The following is a 579-nucleotide window of genomic DNA, read 5'->3' on the forward strand; positions in this document are numbered from 1 at the left end:
GGGTCCATATCAATCATCTAACGAAACATTTTCATTATAACTTATACAATTCCTTGATTGTAGCATTTTCCAAATTATAAGATCTTGTGAAAAGTAATGTCTTTAGTTTCTTCCTAATTTCAATTGCTCACTTTAGGTTCTTCATTTCAGCTGGCACTTTATTATAATGTCTAGGCGCACAGTAGCTAAAAGCCCTTTCACCAAATTTACTATTTGTTCTTGGTTCAGATTGTCTATGTCACTCATGTGTCTTATATCATACGATGGAAGCAACACGATTACGACATTGCTTTGGTCATTATATTGATAACCACCAATAAATATCAGGTAGTCACAATATCCCACATAATACAAATCCTCAGAAGGATATTGGGAGTTAAATGGCAGGACAAGATTAGAAATTAAACTATAAGAGAGATGACTCTAGTGCCATTTGTGGATGACATGATGGAGATGATTTGGGCATGCTCTTCGCACTCCCCTGAAGAGATTGGTTCACTAAACGTTCAGGTGCGCTCCACAAGACATTAAGAAGAGTTGGAAGACCCAGGCCTACATGGCTGATGACTATGAAGCCCG

The sequence above is a fragment of the Palaemon carinicauda genome, chromosome 13, assembly GCF_036898095.1.
Source record: "Palaemon carinicauda isolate YSFRI2023 chromosome 13, ASM3689809v2, whole genome shotgun sequence".
NCBI classification, from domain to species: Eukaryota; Metazoa; Arthropoda; class Malacostraca; order Decapoda; family Palaemonidae; genus Palaemon; species Palaemon carinicauda.